At 42.0% G+C, this 16,278-nt stretch overlaps 1 non-coding gene across 1 annotated transcript; it reads left to right on the top strand.

Moving 5' to 3' along the window:
- Positions 1-10,290: 10,290 nt before the first annotated feature.
- LOC132224739 (U1 spliceosomal RNA) lies at positions 10,291-10,453 on the top strand. Its single transcript, XR_009450722.1, has one exon. It is a non-coding gene; the product is annotated as a U1 spliceosomal RNA (small nuclear RNA).
- Positions 10,454-16,278: the final 5,825 nt, after the last annotated feature.

Here is a 16,278-nt window from a genome sequence, read left to right as displayed (position 1 = left end):
ACACTCAAGGGGTAGACTCAGTGAGCACCAAAGCACCACTGAAGGAGGTCCTGCTCCATAAGGGTATCTCCTGCACAGCAGTTCTTCTGCTGTAGTCACAGCTGGTCCACACAGCCGGTTGGTCTGGGGGTCAGTTCCTTCCAGTGACACCAACAACAATCAAGGCTCAACTACAACAAAACAGTGTACACAGCCCACACAGGGGCACATCTAGAGTACCCAACTCAGGCGACTAGGGAAGCTGAGCCACTGGGCCCTATAGGAACCTTCTACACAAGGCCACTTTACCAATTCCAGGAGACAGAGGAGCTCTACCTAATACATAGAAATGAACACAGGGAAACAGCCAAAATGTAGAGACAAAGAAACATGTCAGAAATAAAAGAACAGAAGAACTCTCCAGAAAAAGAACTAAATGAAATGGAAGCAAGAAAACTACTAGATAAGAGTTCAAAACAATGGTTATAATTATGCTCCAGGATCTTTTCTTTTTAATTTATCTTTATTGTTGAAAGTATTACAGCTGTCTGCTTTATCTGTTTATTTTTCCTTATTGACCCCCTCCTTCCCATACCCACCCCTCCCAAGCCTTTGCCACACTATTGTCTATGTCCATGGGCTACACATATATGCATATAAGTTCCCCAGATAATCTCTCCTTCCCCACCCCTCTACCCCACCTTGTGTCTGAAATTCATAAGTCTGTTCATGGTTCTATGTCTCTGGATCTATTTTGTTCATTAGATTTCACATATGAGTGAAATCATGTGATACTTGTCTTTCTCTGACTAGCTTATTTCGTTTAGCATAATACTCTCTAGGTCCCTTCATGCTGTCTCAAAGGGTAAGTGATCCTTATTTTTTCTGCTGCATAGTAGTCCATGGTATAAAGGTACCACAGCTTTTTTTATCCACTCATCTGCTGTTTCCAAATCTTAGCTATTGTAAATTGCACTGCTTATTAACATAAGGGTACAGGCAGTATTTCCTATTAGTGTTTTAGGTTTCTTAGGATATAGTCCTAGAAATGGGATCACTGGGTCAAATGGGAGTTCCATTTTTAATTTTTTTAAGAAATTCCATACTGTTTTCCACTGTGGCTACACCAGTCTTCCCACCAGCAGTGTACTAGGGTTCCCTTTTCTCCACATCTTCGCCAGCACTTGTCACTTGTTGATTTGTGTTTTGTTTTGTTTTATTGGTTTCAGAGAGGAAGGAAGGAGAGAGAGATAGAAACATCAATGATTAGAGAGAATCATTGATCAGCTGCCTCCTGCACACCCCACACTGGGGATCAAGCCCACAACTCAGGCATGTGCTCTCACCAGTAATTGAACTGTGACCTCCTGGTGCATAAATCAACATTCAACCATTGAGCAACACTGGCTAGGCTGTAAATTTATTGATGATAGAGCATCAACCTGCAGACTGAAGGGTCTCAGGTTCGATTCTGTTCAAGAATTCCCAAGTTGGGGGCTCAATCCCCAATAGGGAGCATGCAGGATGCAGCTGATCAATGATTCTCTCTCATCATTGATGGTTCTATCTCCTTCTCCCTTCAACTCTGAAATTATAGATAGATAGATAGATAGATAGATAGATAGATAGATAGATAGATAGATAGATATAGATAGATATATTTGTTTGTTTTGTTTTGTTTGTTTTTTAAAGCAGCTAGAGAAAAGCAGTTAGTTACCTATAAGGGAGCACCCATACTACTGCCACCTGATTTCGCAACAAAAATTTTGCAGGCCAGAAGGGAGTGGCAATAGATACTTGAAGTAATGAAAAGCAAGGACATATGACCAAGATTACTTTACCCAGCAAAGCTATCATGTAGAATTGAAGGTCACATAAAGAGCTTCCCAGACAAGAAAAAGCTAAAGGAGCTCATCACCACCAAACCAGTATTACATGAAATGTTAAAGCAGAAGAGGAAGAAGAAGAAGAAGAAGAAGAAGAAGAAGAAGAAGAAGAAGAAGAAGAAGGAGAAGGAGAAGGAGAAGGAGAAGGAGAAGGAGAAGGAGAAGGAGAAGGAGAAGGAGAAGGAGAAGGAGAAGGAGAAGGAGAAGGAGAAGGAGAAGGAGAAGAAGAAGAATGAACTGGCAATAAATACATATCTATCAACAATTGAATCTAAAAATCAAAATAAACAAGAAATCAAATTAACAAAATAAACTGATGAATAAAATTGAACCAGATGGCGCGGAAATATGGAACAGACCGATGAACCTCAGAGGCAAGGGGAGAGGGAGAGGTCAGGAAGAGATTAACCAAATAATTATATGCATACTAGAGGCCCGATGCATGAAGTCATGCAAAAGTAGGGCTTCCTTCCCCTGGCTGCCAGCATTGGCTTCCCTCCGGCTGCCGGCACCCAGGATCTGGGCTTCCCTCACAACTCTGGCTTCATCCAGAAGGTTGTCTGGTCTGCTTAGCATATTGTGCTTTTATTATATGCATACTAGTAGCTCGGTGCATGAAATTCGTGCACATTAAACGGGAATTAATTAGCGGAGATATTTTAATATTGCTATTTTCCCTTTCTCTATAATAGAAGTGTGAGATATGAAAGGAAATTAGTAAAATGTATATGAAAATAATATATAAATTTATTAATAAATAAATAGTAACAAAAGAATATAACAACAACAGAGGCATGATATAAAAATGACAAAAACATGATATGAAAACAACATTGCAAACAATGACTGATAAAGTGATTAAACTTATTCTAATATCTCCCTGTACACCACATTAAGAGTGAAAACACTTTCAGAGTGCTTGACTAATTTCCCTTGTGATGAAGTATTTAGAACTTTAACTGTAATGACACATCTCCTCAAACTCAAGAGAAAGCAACATATAACTGACCATGTGCGAAAATGGGTTCAGGTAGGAATATGCCTACTCTGTCTAGAGTTTGTCCTTGTGATTTATTAATAGTCATCACAAATGCTGGCATCACGGGAAACCGTCATCAAATCAATTTAAATGGGAGGCCAGTGTCAGAGGGGGACAAATTAATTCTTGGAATCAGAACAACCTCTCCCTCTGCAGATCCTGTTAATACTTCAGTTTTGATAATGTTAGGTAATAATCTTTTGATAATAAATCTGGTACCATTACAAAGACCCCATTTACTATTGAGATTTCTCAATAGCATAATGATTGCACCCACTTTCAATTTTAATTTATGACATGGCATTCCCGAAGGAGTAATACTATTCAGAAATTCAATGGGAAAATTTTCCTTTTCAGTATCATCTGTGGAATCAATGGAATCGTCACTCAAATATGTGTGAAAATCTCCATCGAGTATATCCAAAATTTCTTCATTTAATTTTTGAACATGCTCATTTTTTGAATGAAGAATTGCACATTTAGATATATTTTTAATATCTATAGATATAGTATTTCCAAAGGTAGCATCAATAATAGATCCATTACAAATCATTTCACAGGGGATTTCAATAATATCCATTCCTAAATGAAAACTGCTATCAAGTTTGCCATCTCCAAGTTTTACTAACCATCCATTCTAAGCAGAATCCTCTGATCTCATATTTGTTGTAAGAGACAACTTTCTGAAACATCCCCAAACATTACAGTACTTTAAACTCTTTGTACTATGGCCGATCACATAGTATGCAGTACAATATGGAGACATTGTCGAAAGTCCCCTCCAAGAACTTTCCCACCAAATACAACATTCAGACTCATAATTTCTCTTAGTAATCCGTCTATGGCATTTATAGCATGACTGGATGCCATGGTGCATTCATCAATAATGAGAAGTTGGGCCTTTTTAATAGTTTTAGCAACTTCACTCTTTATATTGAGTCTAGATATTGAAGCTTCATTTAATGGAATCGGTAATTTATATTGGGAATGAAAGGTGCTTCCACCGAGAAGTAAATTTGCAGCAATTCCTGTAGACACTGTGGGTAAAACAGTACCACCACGACCTCTAATATAATGTATTAAAACTTTATACAGATATGCAGGTGAATAGGATTCCTAGCTGGCAGGCCCCTGACAGCAAGCTGGCCACCTGTCAATTCCATGAGGAATGGGGCTTCCTCCTCCCTCCTGTCAGGGTCTGGGGTGCAGGTGAATGGGGTTCCTGGCTGGCAGGCCACTGACAGCAAGCTATCCAACAGCAGATCCTGTGAGGAATGGGGCTGCCTCCTCCCTACTGTCAGGGTCTGGTTTGAAGGCCGGCCACGCCCCCTGTTGAGTCAGATCCAGAGTTCTACCACACTGTGGCCTCTGCCTCAGCAACCCAGGACTGACTGCTGCAGGGCACTCCTGGCGCTCTGAGGGTGGGTTCTTCCCTCAGGCCTCAAGGGAAACAGGCCAGAGAGGGCGCAGCCCTTGGCAAGGCAACCCAGGACTCAGTACTTCCATGCTCTGCTCTGAGGGCGGATTCCTGCCTGAAACCTCGCCCTTCGGGGAAACAGCTGGGGGAGGGCACAGCCGTTTCCAAGACGACCCCTGCAGGACTGACTTCCTTCCGGTTGGTCGAGCTTCCAGATGTGATGTTACACCCAGGGTTTTTATATAAGTAGATATGCATTACCTATGGACCCAAACAATAGGGTGGTGAAGGCCTGGGGCGGGGCAGGAACCAGATGGAGGGGGGCAAAGGGGGGCAAAAAAGGGGGACATCTGTAATACTCTCAACAATAAAGATGTTTTTTAAATGTTTTTTTGTCTCTGGCTGATGTTCCTAAATGGTTAGAGCATTGGCCCACAGCTCAAAGGTTCTCAGGTTTGATTTCCAGTCATGAAGGAGGCAATCAATCTATGTGTCTCTCTCACATTGCTGTTTCTCTCTCTACTTCCCCCCTCCCTCCTTCCATCTTACTCTCTCTCTAAAAATCAATGGAAAAAATATCCTCAGGTAAGGATTAACAACAATAATAAAAAAGGTTTCTGGGGCTAAATAATGTATAATTTTGAAAATTATAAATGATTCTCTGTTTATCTTGCCTTTTTAGCTTAAGCTGGGTTTCTTTTTTTTTAATTAATAAATCTTTATTGTTCAGATTATTACAGTTATTCCTCTTTTTTTCCCCCATAGCTCCCCTCCACCTGGTTCCCACCCCACCTCATCCATACCCCCTGCCACTGTCCTCATCCATAGGTGTAAAATTTTTGTCCAATCCCTTCCCACACCCTTTACATCCCCTTCCCCCCAAGAATTGTCAGTTCACTCCCTTCCTATGCCCCTGCTTCTATTATATTCACCAGTTTATTCTGACTTAATTTTTAGGTTCACCTGTTGATAGGTATTTATTTGTTGTCACTTTATTGTTCATAGATTTTATCTTTACCCTTTTCTTCTTCTTCCTCTTCTTAAAGGATACCTTTCAGCATTTCATATAATCCTGGTTTGGTGGTGATGAACTCCTTTAGCTTTTTCTTGTCTGTGAAGCTCTTTATCTGACCTTCAATTCTACATGATAGCTTTGCTGGGTAAAGTAATCTTGGTTGTAGGTTCTTGCTATTCATCACTTTGAATATTTCTTGCCACTCCCTTCTGGCCTGCATAGTTTCTGTTGAGAAACCAGCTGACAGTCGTATGGGTATTCCCTTGTAGGTAACTGAGTTTCTTTCTCCTGCTGCTTTTAAGATTCTCTCTTTGTCTTTAGCCCTTGGCATTTTAATTATGATGTGTCTTGGTGTGGTCCTCTTTGGATTCCTTTTGTTTGGGGTTCTCTTCGCTTCCTGGACTTGTTAGTCTATTTCTTTCATCAGGTAGGGGAAGTTTTCTGTCATGATTTCTTCTAATAGGCTTTCAGTATCTTGCTCTCTCTCTCCTTCTGGCACCCCTATAATTCGGATGTTGGTACGCTTGAAGTTGTCCCAGAGGCTCCTTACACTATCTTCGTATTTTTGGATTCTTTTTTCGTTTTGCTTTTCTGGATGGGTGTTTTTTGCTTCCTTATATTTCAAATCATTGATTTGATTCTTGGGATCCTCTCGTCTGCTGTTGGAGCTCTGTATATTATTTTTAATTTCAGTCAGTGTATGTTTAATTTCTGACTGGTCCTTTTCCATTTTTTTGACATTCTCATTAAGATCCTTGAAGGTCTCACTCAGTTCCTCGGAGGTTTGTAGATGATTCTTTTTTTTTTTTCTTTCTTTTTTTTTTTTAATTGAATCTTTATTGTTCAGATTATTACATTTGTTCCTCTTCCCCCCCCCCCCATCCTCCCAGCTCCCACCCCACCCTCCGCCCTCACTCCCCACCCACTGTCCTCATCCATAGGTGCACGATTATTGTTCAGTCTCTTTTCGCATCTCCCACACCCCTTTCCCCCCCAAGAATAGTCAGTCCATTCCTTTTCTATGTCCCTGATTCTATTATGATCACCAGATTATTTATTCACTTGATTCTTAGATTCACTTGTTGATAGATGCATATTTGTTGTTCATAATTTTTATCTTTACCTTTTTCTTCTTCCTCTTCTTAAAGGATATCTTTCAGCATTTCATATAATGCTGGTTTGGTGGTCGTGAACTCCTTTAGCTTTTCCTTATCTGTGAAGCTCTTTATCTGACCTTCCATTCTGAATGATAGCTTTGCTGGATAAAGTAATCTTGGTTGTAGGTTCTTGCTATTCATCACTTTGAATATTTCTTGCCATTCCCTTCTGGCCTGCAAAGTTTCTGTTGAGAAATCAGCTGACAGTCGTATGGGAATTCCCTTGTAGGTAACTGGGTTTCTTTCTCTTGCTGCTTTTAAGATTCTTTGTCTTTTGCTCTTGGCATTTTAATTATGATGTGTCTTGGTGTGGTCCTCTTTGGATTCCTTCTGTTTGGGGTTCTCTGCGCTTCCTGGACCTGTAAGTCTATTTCTTTCACCAGGTGGGGGAAGTTTTCTGTCATTATTTCTTCAAATAGGTTTTCAATATCTTGCTCTCTCTCATCTTCTGGCACCCCTATAATTCTGATGTTGATGCACTTGAAGCTGTCCCAGAGGCTCCTTACACTATCTTCGTATTTTCGGATTCTTTTTTCATTTTGCTTTTCCAGTTGGGTGTTTTTTGCTTCTTCGCATTTCGAATCTTTGACTTGATTCTTGCGCTCCTCTGGTCTGCTTTTGGGTGTCTGTATAATATTCTTTATTTCAGTCAGTGTATGCTTAATTTCTAGTTGGTTCTTTATCACAACATCGAGGGTCTCATTAGATTTCTTGAGGATCTCACTACATTTATCAGCGGCTTCTAGACAGTTCTTAAGAGACCTTAAAAGTGTGGTTCTGAACTCAATATCCTCCATTGACAGTTTTGTCCTGTTTCTTTGTCTCCACATTTTTTTTATGCTTTCTTGGTACACCCCCAAGTGGTCTTTGTGCGCAGTCTTGTTGCCTTTAAGCCTTGATTGATGTCGGCAATACCGGGGGTGATTTGACCTCCGGGCTAACTGGCTATGAGAGTCAGCTGTGTCTGCAGTGGGAGAGCTTCTGTGCTGGATCTCTAGGGCGGTGCTAATCTAGCCTTTGCCTGAGGCTATCCGGCAAATGGTTCTGCGCAGGGCTTGGGCGGGGCGGGTCCCTGGGGATCTACAGGGCGGGCCGGAGCGAGCAGTTATGGCTGCTCTCAGTTCCTTCCCCAGGGGCTCTGCCTCTCAGAGTCCCAGCAATGGCTGCAAACCTCGGAGAGAAAGCTGCTTTCGAGTTCCGACCGAATCCAGACAGTCCCGCTTCTCCCGTTTGAGTCTGGGTCCCCAGAGATTCGCCCGGATCTGGAGCTCAGAGTCTGAAACTCCCTCCCAATTGAAAACAACAACCGCGCCCTCCGCCGCCAGCCCACTCCGCACCTCAGTATTTCACTTCAGCACTGCGCCTCCTCTGAGTCTGGGTATGATATTCTCTTTCCTCCTAGTTGTAGAATTTCCACTCAGCCAGCCTTCCTGTGGTTCTGGATGCTGTCTGTTCTGTCCTTTAGTTATATCTCTGAAGTGGTTGTTCGAGGGCAGCAATCTCCGGTGTTAACCTATGCCGCCATCTTGGTTTCTCCTGTTGTAGATGATTCTTGAGTAACCTTATAACTGTGGTTTTGAACTCTATGTCCTCCATTAGTTTGCTTTCCTCCATTTCTTTCATTTGTGACATGTTTCTTTGTCTTCGCATTTTTGGCTGACTGCGAGGACCCACTGTGTCTATAAGAAGAACTGCTGTGCTGGAGACACCGTTATGGGGCAGGACTTGCTTCAGTGGGGCTTTGGTGCTCACTGAGTCTGCCTCTTGAGTGTGTCCCTTATGGATGTGAGGAGTTGAAATCTGGTATCTGACCAGGGGTACCCTGGCTCCTGGATCTCCAAGTCAACCACTGTGTGAGTCCACCCAGCAGGAGCTACAGCAATATCAGCAGATTTTTCCTCTTTGTTTGGGATTTGGAAGTTTTGGAGCTCTCTGACCCAGCTGCAGTTAGATTAGGCTGCAAAAGCCGAGGTGATTCCTTTGTGCGGCTGAGCACAGCTTGGGAGGGGATATAATTTGAGTGGGGCGGGAGAATCACCAGGGCGGAGCAAACAGTAATGGCTGTCATCAGCATCTCCACGTCTCCACGACTCTGAGTCTCCGCAGTCCCACGCCCACACAGCAACAATGATCCCTGCAAGCAGCTCTGCGAGAAAGCCACCCTCACTTTCCAAACCGCTGCAAGACAGTACAGTTTCTCCCCGTAGGAGTCTGGGACCCCAGAATCTCGCCTTATACGAGCTCAGTGCATTCGAGAGCTTGTATCTCCTTCCAATTAAAAAAAACTGCGCATCCAGATGCAGCCTGCTCACGCGCGCCTTTGTACCTCTGTTCTTGGCGCCTCTGCACCTCCTACCTGGTCTCAATACACTTCTTTCTTTCCTTCTAGTTGTAGAACTTCCACTCGGCCAGCTTTCCCGTGGTTCTGGATGATAGCTGTTTTGTCTTACAGTTGTAGTTTCGATGTTGTTGTGGGGGGCAGCACGCACAGGTTTATACCTTATGCCGCCATCTTGATTCTCCCTGGGTTTCTTTTATAAATCTTCTAAGCACATTAGTGTACCATCAAGTTTACAACACCAGAAATAGAAATTTAGAAGTCAACAGTATATAGTTGAAGCCATGGAACATCAATCAATAAGATTGTCCAGCAATAATCTGTATGAGTGTAGCATGAGAAGAGAAAGAGGCCAAGGAGTAGGCAGAAGAGATGCCTGGAAAGAAGACAGAAAGAAGGAGTTGACAGGTACGTCTGGGAACACAACTTACATAATGTTACAGAAGCAAAGGGTGTCAAATGCTACAGAGATGTTTCATGTGATGAGGGGGAAAAAAATCACCAAACTTGGCCATAGGAGGTCAGCGGCATTTTTAGCAGAGTGAGGAGGGCAGATGCCAGATTGAAATGGTTTGAAGACTGAACAAGAGATGAAGTGGAGTCCGTATGCTTTCGTGGTGAAGCACGATATCTGTAATTTCCAATCTGTTGTGGACTAACAACAGCCCCGCTATGTGACCAGTATGCCACTTGTGGCAGAGGCAAGGTTTCTGAGATTTGGATGACAACCAAGCTGGTATATATTCTTTTCAACAAGACAAGTCTGCTGATGACAGGCTTTTATGCTGTGGCCATGTCAAATTGCCATAAGAGGTTCTAAATGCTTATTCTTAATTCTATTCAGTGGTAGAGGTATAGACTATTTTTTTCAAGGAGCTTATTTGTCAAGGAAGAGAGAATAGCCAATACTCTAAGGGGCATAATAGGGTTGAGAGAAAGTTTCTACCAATATTATTTCTTGCAACTTTTCCCCCTGACTATCTCCTAATGTTCTTCATGCTTCACATTCTTTTCAGCCCTTAACTTGGATCTCCCCCATCTAAATAGTTCCTGATACATAGAAAGCATTTAAATTAAATAGTTGTTGAACAAATTAATGAAATTTCATGTGCACTGTGGAGGATTTAAGAGGTCCTGTGTTTCCAGATTTTACAGTAGGATATCCTGCTCATTTAATCGCTAGATATTTATTTTACTGGTAGTCAGGGAATTATCAGGGAGGCCCATAACCTTCCCAGTCTTTGAGTGCATTAAAGCTCTGCTCTGTGTGTTCAAAGCTGAAATCACTTACTTTTACTTAGTAGGACCTGTGCTTTGAGTTTCATTTGTTTGTTTGTTTTCTCAAAATTGGTAGTGAATTTGCCTCTTGCCTTGCCTTCCCTTTCCTCTTCAAGGGCATACATTAACAAAACACTAAGAAGGTTTGGGACTATAATGTGGAACTGATAAAGAGAACTGAATTGACACCTGGCAGGGGACATAGCATGATCGCCAAGGTGGTTTTCCCAGGGCGAGGCTTATCCATTGCACTCTGATATGTTGACCCCTGTGAATTCCCCAAATGTGGGAAACTTGACTGCATAATTTGTGGTGGTGGGGGACTGCGTACACACTCTCCGCTACAAGAAAAAAGGGAGAGAACTGATTGACCTGCACAGAGCTCAAACCTAAAATAATAGTTTAGTGTAAAAGAACTCTGGTTTTTTTGTAAACCTCTTCACTTTCCTCTTTTTCTAATTGGACTATTTTCAAACATTCCTCTTATTTTCTTATCTACAGCATTGCCCCTAGCCCACACAGTGGAACTCAAATCTGTACCTACAAAAATGAGAATTCTAATATAAAATGTGGACATTATGAATAGGAGCCAAAGCAAAGCGGACACTTTCAGTCACTCGTACAACAGACATTTACTGAATGCTTAGTATGTGCCAGACACGGCCCTGCGTGCCGGGCATGTAATTTCCCTCTGGTCCAGTTGGGTGTGGCAGGCTAGACTTCTATATTTAAGAATTCAGCCAGACTTGTTTCCCACGGCAGTTGGAAGGCTTTTCACATGTAGATGGCTTATATAGCTCCAGACATCCTATACTAGATTGTTAAACTTAGGCAGGCATTATTTAACAGGTTTAAGGAAAATCCTAGCTGTGTATGTGTGTATGGTTTGGGGAGTGAAGTACATAAAGGAGATTAAATGGGAACTTTCAGTACTTTGGAGGATAAGAAGCAGTTGTTTATATACTAGTAGCTTAATCAATAGGGTTATTATGGCTTTTTGTTCAATTCTGGGATGAGAGGACCTTAACTCTTGAGTTGTAAGTCTTGTTTTTCATCTGGTCCTTAGCACAAAGAACACAGCTGCAGGAAAAAACTATTGCTACATTAGAGCAATAACTGTTGAAGTGTGTGGCTTGCATGTGTTTGTTCATTCATTCAAAAACAATCTAGTGAATACATTCTATGTTTAACACCTTTAACTGTGCTAAAGGGCATTGGCTGGTAACAGAAGAACTGTATGTCAGTAGCCATAACACAAGGTGGAAAGTGTTCAGTACTGTACTTATTTAAAACAGTGATTTTCCAACCAGTGTGCCACAAGAATTTTGAAAACATGCAATACTTGACTATTTTGTCAGGGGCACTAACCTCTTTTCTTTTTTAAAATATGTTTTTATTGATTTCAGGGAGAGGGAAAGAGAGAGATAGAAACATCAATGACGAGAGAGAATCATCAATGGGCCACCACCTGCATGCCCCCTACTAGGGATCAAGCCAAAAGGAGGGCATGTGCCCAGACCAAGAATCAAACAGTGACCTCCTGGTTCAAGGGTTGACACTCAACCACTAAGCCATGCCAGACAGGCTGACCGCTTTTCTTTTAGGTTGTCAAGTTTTAAAAAATGACAGCCAACACAACAATAGCTGTTCAGTGTGAATGAATCAAAATGATACCTTTTTTTTTCGTCAGATTGGCAAATTTTTGGAGTGCCGCAGAATTTTAGTAATTAATTTATGTATGCCATAGGATGAAAAAGGTTGAAAATCACTGACTTAGGTAATACATAATTCCATTAACCTGGCTGGGTAAAAACAGTCCATGGCCATTCAGAAATACCACATGAATAGAGGGAAAGTCTGCTTGTTTCTCACAAAGCCAAATGGTGATCTTATGGAATTCCCTTTATGTCAGGTGATCAAGCCGGAGAAGTTTGAGGAATTTCAAATAAATAATATCACTTTGGTATAAAAGGCTATGTAAAAATTATGTGTGTGTATGTTAGCACACAAGTGTACTCAGACTTGCTTTCTCTGAGTTCTAGCACCAAGCTGCTCTGGGAGACCCAGACATATACCAGAAGAAACTGGATTGTCTGGCACCAGGGCAGAAACTCAGGGGTGGCTTTCTCCTAGGCAGAGGTGCTGGCAAGGGTCATTGTTCCTGTGCTGGGACCTCCCCTGTCTCAGGTCTGGCTGGCAGTCATATCTGAGTCTCCATCAGCCTGGAGCACATTGTTTGCTCTGCCCTGGGGATTCCCTGAGACCCCGCCCCATCCAATTTGCAGCCCAAGCTGTTTGCAGTGGCTTTTCCATATGAATGATCTGTCCTGGCTTAGGCATCAGACTTTGCTAAAATCTCTCAAACAACCTGCAACTGGTGACAGTGTGCTCCAAACCTATCAATAAAAGGCCCTAGACCTGGCACTAGCACCAGCCTGCCTTGCTTCACAGGTGGGTCTCACCTCCTGCACAGCTGCTTTTCCACTGAAGTTCCAGCTGGTCATCACAGCCAATTGGCCTGGAGGGCAACTCCTCCCAGAGACACCAACAGCAATCAAGACTCAACTACAAGACTGTGCACACAGCCCACACAAGGGCACACCTAGAGTGCTCACTCAGGTAACTGGGGAGGCTGAGCCACTGGGCCCTACAGGACACCTAATACACAAGGCCACTCAACCAATTCCAGGAGACAGTAGCTCTAATACACAGAAACAAACACAGGGAAGCAGCCAAAATGCGGAGACAAAGAAACATGTCACAACTGAAAGAAATGGACACAAGCAAACCACTATATACAGAGTTCAAAACAATGGTTATAAGGTTACTCAAGGATCTTAATGAGAGCTTCAAGGGACTTAGTGAGACTTTCAAGTATCTTAATGAGAATGTCAAAGATATGAAAAAGGACCAGTCAGAAATTAAGCATACACTAACTGAAATAAATAACAATTTACAGGGATTCAACAATAGAGTAGAAGATTCCAAGAATCAAATCAATGATTTGGAATATAAGGAAGCAAAAAACATCCAATCAGAAGAGCAAAAAGAAAAAACAATCCAAAAATACAAAGATAGTAAAGAGCCTCTGGGACAACTTCAAGTGTACCAACATTCCCATTATGGAGGTGCCAGAAAGGGAAGAGAGAGAGCCAGATATTGAAAACCTATTTGAAGAAATAATGACAGAAAACTTCCCCAACCTATTGAAAGAAATAGGCTTACAAGTCCAAGAAGCACAAAGAACCCCAAACAAGAGGAATCCAAAGTGGACCCCTCCAAGACACATCAAAATTAAAATGCCAAAGGTTACAGACAAAGAGAGAATCTTAAGAGCAGCAAGAGAAAAGCAGTTAGTTACCTACAAGGGAACACCCATACCACCATCACCTGATTTCTCAACAGAAACTATGCAGGCCAGAAAAGAGTGGCAAGAAATATTCAAAGTGATGAATAGCAAGAACCTACAACCAAGATTACTCTACCCAGCAAAGCTCTCATTTAGAATTGAGGGTCAGATAAAAAACCTCACAAACAAACAAAAGCTAAAGGGGTTCATCACTACTAAACCAGTATTACATGAAATGTTGAAGGGCATTCTTTAAGAAGAGGAAGGGAAAAAAAGAAGAACAATAAAATGGCAATAAATACATATCTATCAACAATTGAATCTAAAAATCAAAATAAACAAGGAATCTAATGAACAGAATAAACTGAATAAAACAGAATCAGAGGCATGGAAGCATAGAATAGATTGACACATCTCAGAGGGAAGTGGGTAGAGGTGTGGGGGAGAGGGTAGTAGGAAGAGATTAACCAAAGATCTTACCAATGGACACAGACAGTAGGATAGTGAAGGCTTGGGGAGGGGCAGGAACTGGCTGAAGGGGAACAATGGGGTGGGGGGTGAGGGGAGACATCTATCATACTCTCATCAATAAATATTTTTTTAATTCAAACCATCACAACTGTGTGTGTTTTTAAAGGTAGCAGGAACTTTAGCTCATATGCTATACAAATAAGCCTAAAGCAAAATAAGAAATCTTATTTACTAATTCAGGACTTTTCACATCCTCACGTTTTGTGTGGGGACATGAGGAAGAGGCTGTGAAAGAGAAGTGACTAAAGCTGAAGTTTTACCAAAAATGCCAACAGGAAGAGTAATGTGAGCAGGTGAGAAGTAGGGTCATGTGCTGCCAGGTCTGCTGCCTGAGTCCCACTGGGCCTGGCCCTGAGATTCTGAGTCCTGGCTATGCATCAGAGAGAGACCATTACTACACCTAACAAAATTAACAATTTCTTAATATAATCTAATACCTGAACTATATTAAAATTTCACCAGCTGCCTCCAAAATACCACCAGCTGGTGTGTTCAAACCATGGTCCTACAAAGTCCCCACATTGCATTTGGTTTTATTTTTATGAGCCTGTTGTAATCTAGAATCGTCTCCAAAACACCTGTAATTTATTTTGCTTTTGTTAATCCTCACCCGGGAACATTTTTCCATTGATTTTCAGGAGCGGGCCTGACACCGAGGTACGTGTCCTTGACCAGAATCAAACCAAGGACCCTTCAGTCTGTGGGCCTACACTCTACCAACTGAGCCAAACCAGCAAGGCAAACACACCTTTATTTTTAATGCTATTGAGTTGTTAAAGAAAGTCAGTGTATTCAGTAGAATATCCCACTCTCTGTATTTGTTTGATGGTTTCCTTGTGATGTCATTACCCTGTTTCTCTATTCCCTGTAAACTGGCACTTACGTCTAAAAGGTTGGTTAGATTCAGGTTAAACATGTTGGTAAGAATATTTCACAAGTGATGCTGTGTCCTTCGTACTACATCACATTGGGCACACGCATAATAGTACCTGGTTGCCTGATAATGAGGCCAAGATTGATCCCTACCATTACAGAGTTTTGCCTTCTCTATGACCAGTTAACTAATCATTGGAGTGATACTTTTTTTTTTAATATATATTTTATTGATATTTTACAGAGAGGAAGGGAGAGAGATAGAGAGTTAGAAACATCGATGAGAGAGAAACATCGATCAGCTGCCTCCTGCACATCTCCTACTGGGGATGTGCCCGCAACCCAGGTACATGCCCTTGACCGGAATCGAACCTGGGACCTTTCAGTCCACAGGCCGACGCTCTATCCACTGAGCCAAACTGGTTTGGGCTGGAGTGATACTTTGATCCTTCTATTTATTGTCACCTTGTGCAGTAATCTTCCTAGTTCTGGAACATTAAAGGGAAAACAAAATAAAGAATTGTCTTTCTTTTTCCATTTTTAATCAGTAAATTGAAACAAGTATGTTTTATGCCCACAATGGAGTGAAGTTAGAAATTAATAATAGAAAGAAAATTAGGAAATCCACTAAGACGTGGAAATTAAACAACTCCTAATTTTTTTCAATTAAATCAAGACTGTAAAAATTGGTTCTTTACAAAAGAATAAAAAAGATTGTCAGCCAGCGGACCACAGGGTCTCAGGTTTGATTCCTGGCTAAGGGCAGGTACCTCCGTTGCAGGTTCAATCCTCCCCCCGTCCCCAGTCCCGGCACAAGCAGGAGACAACTAATCAATCTTTCTCTTTCTCTCTCTCTCCCCCTCTTCCCTTCTTCTCTCTCTAAAAAATCAATGGAAAAAATATCCTCAGATGAGGATTTAAAAAAAAAAGATTGTCTAATTCAGCTTCATGATTGTAGCCCCTCCTCCAAACTTGCTTCCTTGCAGGCATTCCTGATGCAGAGACAACGCCTCCAGTTCAGCAAGTCAAACCCAGGCAGCATCCTGACACCTCCCTCTCCCTCACCCCTCCCTAACCAACCCATCGCCAGTCCTCCAAATCTTACCTTCTAAAATACCTCTCAGATTTGTTCACTTCTTTCCATGTTCCCTAGTGCAGGCTGCCATCATCTCTCACCAGGATTACTGTTAAATTTCCTCACAGTCTCACCCCACTTCAGCCTGTCCTCCACACTGCAGGTGGGGGAATCTTTCCCAAGTTCAGAGCTCGTCCTGTTTACAATCCTTCAATCTCTTTTCATTTTAGGATAAAGATCAAGATCTACAATGAGGCCTCCAGGGCCCAACCCCCACCTCTCTTGCTTTCTGGGCTACAGCTACTCCAGAATGTTCCTCAAATGCCCCGTGCTGTTTCCTC

This window comes from Myotis daubentonii, chromosome 1 (assembly GCF_963259705.1).
Source record: "Myotis daubentonii chromosome 1, mMyoDau2.1, whole genome shotgun sequence".
NCBI lineage: Eukaryota > Metazoa > Chordata > Mammalia > Chiroptera > Vespertilionidae > Myotis > Myotis daubentonii.
The sequence above is the reverse complement of the archived record's forward strand: the minus strand, read 5'-3'. Positions and strand labels throughout refer to the sequence as shown.